The sequence below is a fragment of the Meles meles genome, chromosome 16 (genome assembly GCF_922984935.1).
Source record: "Meles meles chromosome 16, mMelMel3.1 paternal haplotype, whole genome shotgun sequence".
Taxonomy (NCBI): Eukaryota; Metazoa; Chordata; class Mammalia; order Carnivora; family Mustelidae; genus Meles; species Meles meles.
Window position 1 is genome coordinate 27,245,206 of NC_060081.1, and position 14,613 is coordinate 27,259,818.

Genomic DNA, 14,613 nt, shown 5'->3' on the forward strand with positions numbered 1-14,613 from the left:
TTGATTTGTGAATATTGAAACACCTTTACATCCTGGGAATAAATCCCATTTGAATCTGCTGAGTGATTTTTTTTTAATGTTTTGTTGAATTCTGTTTGAAAATCTTTTGTTGAAAATTTTTGCATCTATGTTCATCAGTGATACTGACCTGTAGTTGTTGTTTCTCATAGTGTCTTTATCTGGTTTTGGGTTCTTTTTATTTTTATTCATTTATTTTATTTTTCTCACCATAGCACATACCCTCCCTATGTTCATCACTCAGACACCCCATCCTTTCCACCACCCACCCCTCTAGCAACCCTATTTGTTCTGAGATTAAGGGTATGGCATGGTTTGTCTCCCTCTCTAGTTTCATCTTGTTTCATTTTTTCCCTCCCTTCCCCTATGATCCTCTGTCTTGTCTCTCACATTCCTCATATCAGGGAGATCATATGATAATTGTCTTTTTCTGATTGACTTATTTCTTAGCATAATACCCTCTAGTTCCATCCATGTCATTGCAAATGACAATATTTCAGGGTTTTTTTTTTTGATGCCTGCATAGATTCCATTGTATATATATACCACATCTTCTTTATCCATTCATCTAGGCTCTTTCCATAGTGTGGCTGTTGTGGACATTGCTGCTATAAACATTCGGGTACACGTGCGCATTTGGATCACTACATTTGTATCTTTAGGGTAAATACCCAGTAGTGCGATAGCTGGGTCATAGGGTAGCTCTCTTTTCAACTATTTGAGGAACCTCCATGCTATTTTCCAGAGTGGCTATATCATCTCGCATTCCCATCAAGAGTGTAGGAGGGTTCCCCCTTCTCCGCATCTTCGCCAACACCTGTCATTTCCTGACTGGTTAATTTTAGCCATTCTGACTGGTGTGAGGTGGTATCTCACTGTGGTTTTAATTTTTATTTCCCTGATGCTGAGGGATGCTTAGAACTTTTTCATGTGTCTGTTGGCCATTTGAATGTCTTCTTTACAGAAATGTGTGTTCATGTCCTCTGCCTATTTCTTGATTGGATTATTTGTTCTTTGGGAGTTGAGTTTGATAAGTTCTTTATAGATTTTGGATACTAGCCCTTTATCTGATATGTCATTTGTGAAAATCTTCTCCCATTCTGTCAGTTGTCTTTTGGTTTTGTTGACTGTTTCCTTTGCTGTGCAAAAGCTTTTGATCTTGATGAAGTCCCAGTAGTTCATTTTTGCCCTTGCTTCCCTTCCCTTTGGCAATGTGTCTAGGAAGAAGTTGCTGCAGCTCAGGTCAAAGAGGTTGATGCCTATGTTCTCCTCAAGGATTTTGATGGATTCCTGTCTTAATTTTGAGGCCTTTCCTCCATTTTGAGTCTATTTTTGTGTGTGGTGTAAGGAAATGGTCCAGCTGCATTCGTCTGCATATGGCTGTCCAGTTTTCACAACACCCATTTTTTCCATTGGACATTCTTTCCTACATTGTCAAAGATTAGTTGGAAATAGAGTTAAGAGTCCATTTCTGGGCTCTCTGTTCTTTTCCACTGATCTTTTTGTCTGTTTTTGTACGAGTAGCATACTGTCTTGATGATTATAGCTTTGTAATAGAGCTTGAAGTCTGGAATTGTAATACCCCAATTTTGGTTTTATTTTCTTTTTAAGATTATTTATTTATTTATTTGTCAGAGAGAGAGAGAGCACAGGCAGACAGAGTAGCAGGCAGAGGCACAGGAGGGAGCAGCAGGCTCCCTGCAGAGCAAGGAGCCCGATGTGGGACTCGATCCCAGGACGTTGGAATCATGACCCGAGCCGAAGGCAGCAGCCCAACCAACTGAGCCACCCAGGCGTCCCCCCAATTTTTGTTTTCTTTTTTTAACACTTCTCTGCCTATTCAGGGTCTTTTCTGGTTCCATTTAAATTTTAGTATTATTTCTCCCCTTTCCTTGAAAAAAGTTGATGGTATTTTGATAAGGATCGCATTAAACTTGTAGACTGCTGTAGGTAGCATAGACATTTTCACAGTATTTGTTCTTCCGATCCATGAGCATGGAATGTTTTTTCCATTTCTTTGTGTCTTCCTCAATTTCTTTCATGAGTATTCTATAGTTTTCTGAGTACAGATTCCTTGTCTGTTTGGATAGATTTATTCCTAGGTATCTTATGGTTTGGGATACAATTATAAATAGGATCGACTCCTTAATTTCTCTTTCTTCTGTCTCGTTGTTGGTGTATACAGATGCAACTGATTTCTGTGCATTGATTTTATATCCTGACACTTCACTGAATTCCTGTATGAGTTCTAGCAGTTTTGGAACGGACTCTTTTGGGTTTTCCACATAAAGTATCATATCATCTATAAAGAGGGAGAGTTTGAATTCTTTGCCGATTAGGATGCCCTTTATTTCTTTTTGTTGTCTGATTGCTGAGGCTAGGACTTCTAGTACTATGTTGAATAACAGTGGTGATAGTGGACATCCCTGCCATGTTCCTGACTTTAGGGGAAAAGATCTCAGTTTTTCCCCATTGAGCATGATATTCGCTGTGGGTTTTTCATAGGTGGCTTTGATAATATTGAGGTATGTACCCACTATCCCTACACTGTAAGGAGTTTTCATCAAGAAAGCATGCTGTAGTTCCCTTTTACGAAGATGGTGCTGAAAGCTAAGAAAGAAGCTCCTACCCTTCCCAAAGCCGAGCCAAAGCAAAGGCTTTGAAGGCCAAGAAAGCGGTGCTGAAAGGTGTCCACAGTCACACAAAAAAAGAAGATCCTCACATCACCTACATTCCGACGACCCAAGACTCTGCGTCTCCGAAGGCAGCCCAAATACCCTCGAAAGAGCGTCCCCAGGAGAAACAAGCTTGATCACTATGCCATCATCAAGTTCCCCCTGACTACTGTCAACCATGAAGAAAATAGAAGACAACAACACACTTGTGTTCATTGTGGATGTCAAGGCCAAGAAGCACCAGATCAAACAGGCTATGAAGTGACATTAATGTGGCCAAGGTCAACACCTTGATCAGGACTGATGGAGAGAAGAATGCATATGTTCATCTGGCCCCTGACTATGATGCTTTGGATGTTGCCAACAAAATTGGGATCATCTAAACTGAGTACAGCTGGCTAAATCTAAATACATTTTTTTTCATGATAAAAAAAAAAAAAGAAAGAATGCTGTACTTTGTCAAATGCTTTTCCAGCATCTATTGAGAGTATCATATGGTTCTTGTTCTTTATTTTATTAATGTATCACATTGATTGATTTGTGGATGTTGAACCAACCTTGCAGCCCAGGAATAAATCCCACTTGGTCGTCGTGAATAATCCTTTTAATGTACTGTTGGATCTTAATGGCTAGTATTTTGGTGAGAATTTTCGCATCTGTGTTATTCAAGGATATTGGTCTGTAATTCTCCTTTTCAGTGGGGTCTTTGTCTGGTTTTGGGAGCAAGGTAATGCTGGCCTCATAAAATGAGTTAGGAAGTTTTCCTTCCATTTCAATTTTTTGGAACAGCTTCGGGAGAATAGGTATTAATTCTTCTTTAAATGTTTGTAGAATTCCCCTGGGAAGCCATCTGGCCCTGACTCTTATTTGTTGGGAGATTTTTGATGACTGCTTCAATCTCCTTACTCTTTATGGGTCTGTTCAGGTTTTCTGCATCTTCCTGGTTCAGTTTTGGTAGTTTATATGTCTCTAGGAGTGCATCCATTTCTTCCAGATTGTCAAATTTGCTGGTGTATAGTTGGTCAAAATATGTTCTTATAATTGTTTGTATTTCTTTGGTGTTGATTGTGATCTCTGCTCTTTCATTCATGATTTTATTAATTTGGGTCCGTTCTCTTTTCTTTTTGATAAGTCTGGCTAGGGATTTATCAGTCTTATTCATTCTTTCAAAGAACACCTCCTAGTTTTGTTTATCTGTTCTACTGTTCTGGTTTCTATTTCATTGATTTCTTCTCTAATCTTTATTTATTTCTCTTCTTCTGCTGGGTTTAGTGTTCTTTCTCCAGCTCCTTTAAGGGTAGGGTTAGGTTGTGTATTTGAGACCTTTCTTGTTTCTTGAGACAGGTTTGTATTGCTATATACTTACCTCTCAGGACCGCCTTTACTGTGTCACTAAGATTTCAAATAGCTGTGTTTTCATTTTCATTTGTTTCCATGAATTTTTTAAAATTTCTCTTTAATTTCCTGGTTGATGCATTCATCCTTTACTAGGATGCTCTTTAGCCTCCATATGTTTGTGTTCTTTTCAACTTTCCTCTTGTGGTTGAGTTCTAGTTTCAAAGCATTGTGGTCTGAAAATGTGCAGGGAATGATCCAAATCTTTTGATACTGGTTAAGACCTGATTTGTTTTCTAGGGTATGATGTATTCTGGAGAATGTTCCAGGTGCACTCGAGAAGAATGTGTGTTCTGTTGCTTTGGGATGGAATGTTCTGAAGATATCTGTGATGTCCATCTGGTCCACTCTGTCATTTAAAGCCTTTATTTCCTTGTTGATATTTTTTTTAAAAGATTTTATTATTTATTTGACAGAGAGAGAGATCACAAGTAGGCAGAGAGGCAGGCAGAGAGAGAGGAGGAAGCAGGTTCCCTGCGGAGCAGAGAGCCCAATGCGGGTCTCGATCCCAGGACCCTGAGATCATGACCTGAGCCGAAGGCAGCAGCTTATTCCACTGAGCCACCCAGGCGCCCCTCTTTGTTGATATTTTGCTTAGATGATCTGTTCATTTCAGTGAGGAGAATGTTAAATCCCCTACTATCCTTGTATTATTGTCGATGTGTTTCTTTGATTTTGTTCTTAATTGGTTTATATAATTGGCTGCTCCCATAATAGGGACATAGATATTTAAAATTGTTAGATTTTCAGCATGGAGTTTCCTCAAAAAGTTGAAAATAGATATACCCTATGACCAAGCAATAGCACTACTTGGTATTTACCCTAAAGATACAAATGTCTGAAGGGGCACATGCACCCAAATGTTTATAGCAGCAATGTCCATGATAGCCAAACTATGGAAAGAACCTAGATGTCCATCAACAGATGAATGGATAAAGAAGATGTGTTGTATATATATAATGGAATACTATGCAGCCATTAAAAGAAATGAAATCTTGCCATTTGCAACAACATGGATGGAGATAGAGGGTATTATGCTGAGCGAAATAAGTCAATCAGAGAAAGACAATTATCATATGATCTCCCTGATATGAGGAATTTGAGAGGCAGAGTGGAGGGTTTGGGGAGTAGGGAAAGGAAAAATGGAACAAGATGTGATTGGGAGGGAGACAAACCGTAAGAGACTCTTAATCTCACAAAACAAACTGAGGGTTGCTGGGGGGTGGGGAGGGAATAGGGATAGGGTGGCTGGGTTATGGACATTGGGGAGGGTATATGCTATGGAGAGTGCTATGAAATGTGTAAGCCTGATGATTCACTGATCTGTACCCCTGGGGCAAATAATATATTATATGCTAATAAAAATAGTTAAAATAATAAATAAAATTGTTAGATCTTCTTGTGGGACAGACCATTCAAGTATGATATAGTGTCCTTCTCATCTCTTATGATAGTCTTCTGCTTAGAATCGAATTTGTCTGATAGAAGGATTGCCACCCCAGCTTTCTTTTCATGTCCATTAGCATGGTAAATTGTTTTCTACACCCTCACTTTAAATCTGGCGGTGTCTTTGAGTCTAAAATGAGTTTCTTATAGACAGCATATAGGTCTTGTTTTTTTTTAATCCATTCTGATACCCTGTGTTTTTTGATCGGGGCATTTAACCCATTTACATTAGGCTAATTATTGAAAGATATGAATTTAGTGCCATGTATTGCCTGTAAGGAGACCATTACTATATATTGTCTCTGTTCCTTTCTGGTCTCTGTTACTTTTAGGCTCTCTTTTTGCTTAGAGAGGACCCTTTTCAATATTTCCTATGGGCTGGTTTGGTGTTTGCAAATTCTCTTAGTTTTTGTTTGCTCTGGAAGCTTTTTATCTCTCCTTCTATTTTCATTGACAGCCTAGCTGGATGTAGTATTCTTGGCTGCATCTTCTTCTGGTTTAACGCTCTGAATATATCATGCCAGTCCTTTCTGGTCTGCCAGGTCTCTATGCATAGGTCTGCTGCCAATCTAATATTTCTACCATTGTATGATACAGACCTCTTCTCCTGAGCTGCTTTCAGGATTTTCTCTTTGTTTCTGAGACTTGTAAGTTTAACCATTAAATGACGGGGTGTAGACCTATTTTTATTGATTTCAAGGGGAGTTCTCTGTGCCTCCTGGAATTTAATGCTTGTTTCCTTCCCCATATCAGGAAAGTTCTCTGCTATAATTTGCTCCAATATGCATTCTGCCCCCACCCCCCTGTTCTTTTTCTGTGATCCCAGTTATTCTAATATTGTTTCATCTTGTGGCATCACTTATCTCTCAAATTGTCCCCTCATGATCCAGCAGTTGTTTATCTCTCTTTTTCTCAGTTTCTTTATTCTCCATCATTTGGCCTTCTATATCACTAATTCTCTCTTCTGCCTCATTTATCCTAGCAGTAAGAGCTTCCATTTTTTATTGCTCATTAATAGCTTTTTTTATTTCAACTTGCTTAAATTTTAGTTCTTTAATTTCTCCAGAAAGGGATTTTATTTCTCCAGAACGTCATTCTCTAGTATGTTCTGTGCTTTTTTCACGCCCAGCTAGCATTTTTATAATCATCATTCTGAACTCTAGCTCTGATATCTTATTAATGTCCGTATTGATTAGGTCCCTATTAGTTGGTACTGCCTCTTTTTTGTTTGTGTTTTTTTTTTTTGTTTTTGGGGTTTTTTTGGCCTCTTGTTTTTTTTTGAGGTGAGTTTTTCCACCTTGTCATTTTGTCCAGAGAAGAATAGATGAATGAGAGAACAAAGTGATAAAGGGTAACAATGACCCTAGAAAAATATACACTAAACAAATCAGAAGAGAGCTGAAACCAGGGGGAGAAGAAGAGAAAAAAAATATGATTAGGCTGGTGAATAGAACAGAGTCACACACTTGATTTTAGGCATGTATTGGTCTGTTAGAAGAAACTGCCTCCCAAAATTTTAAAGAAAGAAAAACATATATATCTATATGAATATTTTTATATGTAAATAAGGGTAAACATAGTGAAGAGATAAAATGACTATAAAGACGAAAATTTTAAAAGATTTTTAAAAAGGAACTGATAAGAAGTTGGTTTAAAAAAGAAAAAAAAAGGAGATAATGTGATCAGGCTGGAGACTAGAACAAAGCCATATGCTAGATTTAGGGTACATTTTGGTCTTCTAGAAGAAACTGTATCCCAAAAGTTTAAAGAAAAAAAAAACTTACATGTATACAAAAAAAAAAGTTAAATACAATGAAGGGACAGAATATGAAAAATTTAAAAAGATTTTTAAAAAGGTATTGGTAAAATAGGTTAAAATATGAAAGAGGAAACATTAAACAAAAAAAATAACAAAAAGTAAAAAAATTTAACTTTGAATGACTTCAGAATCATGGGAAAAAAGCCATAAATTCTGTGTGCTGTATTCCCTTAGCATTGGTATTTTGCATTTCTCATTGATTGGTAATGTTTGTCTTGCCTGGATGTTCTTGCTGATCTGGGAGAGGGGCTTCTTGTGGTGATTCTTAAATGGCTTTGCCCAATTTACAATTGCACCACACTTGCCAGGGGCCAATCTGCTCAGGTTTGCTCTTGGTAGCTTTTGTTCCCTGAATGCTTTCCATATAGCTTTGGAGGACGGGAATGAAGATGGCAGCCTCCCAGTTTCTGGCCAATGGGAGCCAGAGGTCAGGGTCACAATCCTCAGTGTGCCCTCAGAGGAAAGCAGTCAATCTCTCCCATCTCCCTGGTCTCCGGCTGCACTCTGTGCTCACTGGGCCTCTGACTGTTTCCATCTCTGGCGCATGGCCCCGTTTGGAGTCTCCAAACCCAGCAGATTTCTTCAGCGTGCTCCTGCACTGCTCCTCCCAGAGGAGGAAAGGGGGGGGGTGTCTCCCCGGATCTGCAACTTGTGGGGTCCCTGCTCAAAGAGCAGTGGCCCAACTCTGCCTTGGATCACAGTTCAAAGTAACCCTGAGCCTAAAGCCCACTCCTCGGCTCTGTCTCTGCAGCCAGCTTCCCCGCTCCGATAGCTGGGAGCTCTGCTCACTCAGGCACCCCTGGTCTTTCTGTGACCCTGAGGGTCCTGAGACCACACTGTCCCAGCAGGGGCTCCACTCCCTTGCTTCACCTCTGGATTGACATCCCTCCATGGAGCAGACTTCTAGAAGTTCTGATTTTATGCTCCACTGCTCTACGGCTTGTCAGGAGCCAGACCCTCCCCTCCATGGTCTATCTTCCCATGTATTGCCTTGGATTCACTTCTCCGCACGTCCCGTCTTCCAGACCTTCCAAGGTTGCTTTTCTGTTCCTAGAATTGCTGCTCTTGTTCTAATCTATCTCCTATTCAGTTTGTAGGTGTTCAGAATGGTTTGATGACTATCTAGGTGAATTCTTGAGACCAGATGAAATTTAGCTCATCTACCCCTCTGCCAGCTTGTTCCTCCAGTCCTGTTTTGGTATCAGAGTAATGCTGCCCTTGCAGAATGAAATTGGAATGTTCTTTCCTCTTCTGTTTCTTGGAATGGTTTGAAAAGAATAAATATAACTTCTCTTTAAATATTTGGTAGAATTCATGTAATTTGTTGGGAGTTTTTGATTACTGCTTCAATTTCATTGTTAATAATTGACCTGTTCAAATTTTCTATTTCTTCCTGGTTCAGTTTTAGAAGATTATGTATCCATTTCTTCTAGGTTTTCCAATTTTTTGGCTGTAATTTTTCATAATATTCTCTTACAGTTCTTTTTTTGTTTCTGTATTTTTGTGGTGTTGGTTGTTATTTCTCCTCCTTTGGTTTCTGCTTTTATTTATTTGACTTCTCTTCCTTTTTTTATGAGTTTAGCTAAAGGTTTATCAGTTTTTGTTGATCTTTTCAAAGAACCAGCTCCTGGTTTTATTCATCTGTTCTGTTTTTGGTCTGTATTTCCTTTCTTTTTGATCTAATCTTTATTATTTCCTTCCTTATACTGGCTTTGGACTTTGTTTTCCTCTTTCCAGCTCCTTTAGTCATATACTTAGGTTGGGTTGGTATGTTTGTTTGTTTTTTAAATAAAATGCAAGCTTTACCTTAAGATTTTTCCCCCTGTAGTTGTTACTCTAACACCATTTGTTAAGAAGGCTATACTTATACATTTAATTTTGTATGTTTGCCAAAAATCAGCTAGTTTTATCTATGTGGATTAAATCTTAATCTTCTGTTCCATTGATCTTTGTATCTCTCTCTCCTCCAATACCACAATATCTTGATTAATGTTGCTACGTGCCTTATTATCAAGTGCCAGGTTTCCTCCAACTTTGTTTTTCTTTTGCAAAAATATTTTAGCTATTTTTCGGGGTATGAAATTTTGTTTAAATTTTAGAATGTGATTATTTATGTAAAGGAAACCTTTCTAGGATTTTGACAGGAATTGCACTGAATCTATATATTGATCTGGGGACAAATCACATCTTTATGATGTTGATTCATCTAGTCTGTGAACACAACTCATGAATATGACAATACACTTGGGTCTTCTTTGATGTCTTATTTTGTCATTTCCAGCTTAGAGATCCTGTACATGTTTAATTAAGTATATACCTAATTATTTCATTGTATTCAGAGTGATTGTAAATGGTATTTGCTTTTTAATATAGGTTTCCATTTGTTCATTAGTTCATATGTTCGTTAGTCTGTCAAAATGCAATTGATTTTGTGCGTTGATCCTATAACTGGCAACTTTACTGAACTCAGTAGTTCTAGGAATTGTGTGTGTGTTTGTGTGTGTGTGATATGTACTTGTGGATTTCTTGCCATTTTCTGCATAGACAGTGTATCATCTACAAACAGGGACAGTTTTATCTTCCTTTCCAGTCTATGGCTTTATTTCTTTTTCTTGCCTTGTTGCAGAAGTTAGAACTTTTCAGGACTGTGTTGAATAAGAGTGGTAAGAGTGGGCATTCTGGCCTTTTTCCCCGTCTCAGGAGAAAAGATATTCAGTCTTGCACCATTGTGAATTATACTAACTGTAGATATTCTTTATCTGTAGATACTTTTTATCAGGTTAATGATGTTCCCCTCTTTTTTAATTTTCTGAGAGTTTTTTTATCGTGGATGGTTGCTGAATTTTGTCAAATGCTTTTGCTGCATCAATTGAAACATGATTTTTCTTCTCTAGTCTATTGATATGTGGATTACTGATTGGTTTTCAAATATTAATCAACCTTGTGTGTCTGGAATATTTTCTACTTCCATATTTTCTCCATGTATAACTCTTTAATACCTTGCTGGATTTGGTTTGCTAATACTCCATTGTGGGTTTTGTATCTTCTAAGTACATGAATGATACTGGTCTGTAGTTTTTTTTTTTCTTAGTTCTGTTTTTCCAAATTTTTTAATTGATGTGTAGTTGATATATATTACCATAGTAGATATATTACCATATTAGCTTTAGGTGTACACCATAGTGATTTCACATTTATATATATCACAAAGTCACCATCACAAAATGACCACAATAAGTCTAGCTACTGTTTTGATTTGTTGTGTTTTTGTTTTCATTAAGTTCTAAGTGTGTTTCTTTCCTTTAAGGCTTCCTCTTTAACCCATGGATTATTTATAAAAGTGTTGTTTAATTCTATGTTTAGAGCTTTTTCTGTTGTCTTTCTATAATCGCTTTCCAGTTTAATTCTGCTATGGTCAGAGAACACACTATGTATGATTTCAATTATTTTAAGTTAGTTGGGATCAGTTTTTTATTATTATGTTCAGTTAGCCAACATATAGTACATCATTAGTTTTTTTTTAATGTTATATTAGTAACCATACAGTACATCATTAGTTTTTTATGTAGTGTTCAACGATTCATTAGTTGTGTATAACACCCAGTGCTCATCACAACACATGCCCTCCTTAATTCTCCATCCTTTTACTTGCAGTCTACCAGTGTTACACTTAGAGTAAGTTTCTTGGGGCACTGAGTGGCACAGTTGGTTGAGCATCCAACTTTTGGTTTTGGCTCAGTTATGATCTAGAGGTCATGGGTTCAAGCCCTGTTCTTGGGCTTCATACTCAACTCAGAGTCTGGTTAAGACTTTCTCTCCCTCTTTCTTTGCCTCTCCCCACCTGTGCTCACACAAGCATGTGCGCGCTCTCTCTCTCTCAAATAAATCTTTTTTAAAAAAGTAAATTTCTTGTAAGAAGCATATAGTTTGATAGTCTTTTTTTTTTAAAGATTTAATTTATTTATTTGACAGAGAAAGCAAGAGAGCACAAGTAGGCAGAGCAGCAGTGGGAGAGGGGAAGCAGGCTCCCACTGAGCAGGGAGCCCGATGCGGGGCTCGATCCCAGGACCCTGGGATCATGACCTGAGCCGAAGGCAGACACTTAATGACTGAGCCACCCAGGTGCCCCTGATAATCTTCTTTTATCTACTCTGCCAGGATGTTTTTGATTAGTATTAGACTATTTATATTTAAAGTAGTAATTGATATGTTAAGCACTTCTGTTATTTTATTATTTTCTGTTTATTTTCATTGGTCTTGTTCCACTTTCTTTTTTCTTGCCTTCCTTCAGGTTACTTGAGCATTTTTCACAATTCTGTCTTGGTTTACTTATAGTTTTTAAAAAATTTCTCTCTCTGTATGATTTTTATAATTGTTTCTCTGGATATGACAGCATATGTAAGTGACTTTTTTAAAAAGTCTCCTGGTGTCAACATTTTACTACTTTGTGTGAGTGTGGAAATCTTACTTCAATTTAGAAAATTTTAAATTTTTTATTCCCCAGTTTTAAATACCATTATCTTGAGTATCAGGTGGTGTTATACTGTCTGTTTCAGTCATTCCTAAGGGTCAGTCTGCTAGCCAAAGTTCATTTTGTTTTGTTTTTAACATGTATAGTAATGGTTTTATTTTCTCTTAATTCCTGAAGGACGATTGGATGATTTTACATTCGGAATTTGCAGTCAATTTTTCTTTCCTTTTTGTGGTTGAGAAACAGTGAAGCCTCTCTTTGGTGTCTCCTACATTTTAAATGTGAAATTTTCTGTCATTCAAACTGGTGGTCTCTTAGGTAATGTGTCTTTTCTCTTTGGCTACTTTCAAGATTTTTTCCTTTGTCTCTGATATTTAAATGTTTAACTGTAATGCATCTTGGCATGGGTTTCCTTGGGTTCATTCTGTTTGGTGTTTGTTCAGCTTCTTGAATCTGCACATTGTGTCTTTCACCAAATTTGGAAAGTTTTCATCTACTATTTCTTCAGAAAGTCTCTCTGTTCTACTTTCTGTCTCCCTGTCCTTTTGAGACCCTGATGATATGAATGTTGGATATTTTGTTATTGTCCTACAGGTCCCTGAGTCTCTGTTTATCTTTTGTCAATATTTTTTTCTCTGTTGTTAAAATCATCTGAATCGTATTGTTCTGTCTGTCCTCAGGTTCTCTGATACGATCCTCTGTCATCTCTGCTCTACTGTTGAGCCCATCTAACAAGTTTTTTTATTTGTTATTTTATTTTTTAGTTCTTCAATTTCCACTTGGAACTTTTTATAACTTTTGTTTCTTAGCTGAGATTTTCTATTTGATCATTTATTTCAAGAGAATTTGTAATTAATTGTTGAAGCATTTTTATGACAGCTTCTTTGAAATCCTTATCAGATAATCCCAACTTCTGATTCATTATTCATTCTGTTGGCATCATTTGATTGTCTTTCTCATTTAAGGTGTGATTTTCATGGTTCTTGCTATAATGGGTAATTTTTTATAGTATCTTGAACATTTGTCTATTATGTAAGGGACTCTGGATCCTATTCAGATCTTTTATTTTAGGAAGTAGTTGCCCTGTTTAAAGTTAGCACATAGACCTTGGCCTGCTTCTCTGGGCTGTAGTTCCAATGATAATTTAATTTTCACACCCTTTTGTGATATTGTTTTGGTGCTTGGTTTGCTGGTGTTAGTGGGGCTACAACTGGTCCCTGCTGGTGCTGCCTGAGGGAGCAGCAGGAGTTCCCTCAGGCCAGGAGGCTAGATGTCTTTCAGTGGGGAAAAATTGTGGTAGCTTCCCCACTACTATCTTTTGAGTGTTTTCATGTCTCTAGGCAAGGGAGGAGAGCCTTGAACCTATATAGGCCAAGAGGCTTCCTGGTATGGGCCACTTGCCATAGCTAGATCAATCTTGTATGATCTGTCCACTTGTTCTGGTATCTCTGTACAAGGGAGGAATGTCTTAGGCTCATGTGAACACAGTGGCTTCATATACCATTCCACCTGTGTAGCCCACCTGCCCATTCCAGTAAAACCAGAGTTTTGCTAGAAAGGCTACTTGCTACTTGTCCTAAACATTGTGTAATGGCCTTTTGTCACATCTACCATTTCACTTAGATTTGGGGTTGTTGCTCAAAAGCAACAGAATTTTTATTCTGTTTCAATTTTTAACATGGAAAAGTAATGAAATGAAATGTAGTGACTGACTACTGAACTTGGAGAGTAGTTATGTGCTTGAATCCACTGCCAGATAAATATATTTTTATTCATTATTTTCAGAATTTGGGAATAATACAGTTTTTATTTTTGGAGACTTTTGGAGCTAATTTTATTTTCATTTTGGCTCACTTGTTGTCTTGCCTAATGATTTTGGTCAAGGTGGTCTGTGGAGTTCAGCTCTCCTACGGGGATCATTTATCTCCTCCTATGTGGATCATTTATCTCTCTTACTCACAGACATAGATCCCAATGAAATTTATCCATCTCAATTCCTGGTTACAGAGGCAATCAAGACAGGACTCACCCTCTCGTTGCCTAGAAAAATAATAACACTTAACACAGTCCTATCTCTATGTACAGAGGCCACTGGTATTAACTTCCTGTGAAAAAGATAGACAGTTTGTAGATTATTAGTTCATCTTCAATCTAATTATCTAGTTTCTTATAGGAGAGGCTAAGTCCCTTCTTATTGAAAACAAGGACACATCACATTCACGAATACTATATAAAGCCTTGGTACTTGTACCTCCAAATTGTGAAGTACAGATCACATTTATAATTAATGTGGTTTCCATAATCATATATAAAAATAATCAAGGTGTCTTGGTATAAGCTCATTACCTTCTATATAACACACAAATTAAATGTCAATATTCGAAAAGTACCAATTTTCTAGTAAAGGACTGCATTCTGTGAATATGGTGAGGCATGACTCCTAGGATTATCTTACGTTGACCTGAAGTCGGGGTTGTCTAGGAGAGCCCAGTATACTCACTTGAGCTCTTGAAAGGAGGAGATTTTTCCAGCCAGTGACAGAAAAGAAAGTCAGAGAGGCTTGAAGCATGAGAGAAATTCAGTGTGTCATGGCTGGCTGAAAGATGGAGGGACCACTGAGTAGTCATGTGAGTGCTTCAGGAGCTGAGAGGCCCCCTGACTGTCAGTGAGAATAGAGGGACCTCGGTCGCACAGCTGCAAGGAAATGAGTTCTACCCACAACTTGAATGAGCTTGGAAGTAGATCTCTCTTGAAGAAGGGTAGAGCTTGAACTCAGATAAGTGGAACAA

At 37.7% G+C, this 14,613-nt stretch overlaps 1 protein-coding gene across 5 annotated transcripts in view; it reads left to right on the forward strand.

Annotated features, from left to right (window-relative positions):
• The window catches only part of VWA3B (von Willebrand factor A domain containing 3B), a 225,073-nt gene that overhangs the window by 133,880 nt on the left and 76,580 nt on the right, over window positions 1-14,613 (forward strand). The gene's annotated exons all lie outside the window — the stretch shown is intronic.